Below are 348 nucleotides of genomic sequence, written 5' to 3'. Positions count from 1 at the left end.
GCAACGTTCTCTCCCAGCATATTTCCCCCGCCCCTCTCTCTCTACATTCGCTCTCCTCTCATCTTCTTTTCACACATCATAAAACTTACTCGCCGAACTATCAATTCCTCTCTTTTGTCCTTCATCTCTCATCCACCTTCCTCTCCTTCTCTCTTTCCCCCTTCCCTCCTCTCCCCCTTGCCAGCTGGGCGTAACCTTAGGGCCAATGTTCACGGGACAGTGACACTGCTCACTGCAACGCCATCGCTGTAAAAACTCACTGTGCGACCAGGCTGGTACTTCCTCTTTCGGACCAATGTTTTTTGTTTAAATGTACTTGGTCGTACCGTCGAAATTCCTTTCACGCAG

This window comes from Penaeus monodon, chromosome 27, assembly GCF_015228065.2.
Source record: "Penaeus monodon isolate SGIC_2016 chromosome 27, NSTDA_Pmon_1, whole genome shotgun sequence".
NCBI classification, from domain to species: Eukaryota; Metazoa; Arthropoda; class Malacostraca; order Decapoda; family Penaeidae; genus Penaeus; species Penaeus monodon.
This window is presented reverse-complemented; position numbering follows the sequence as displayed.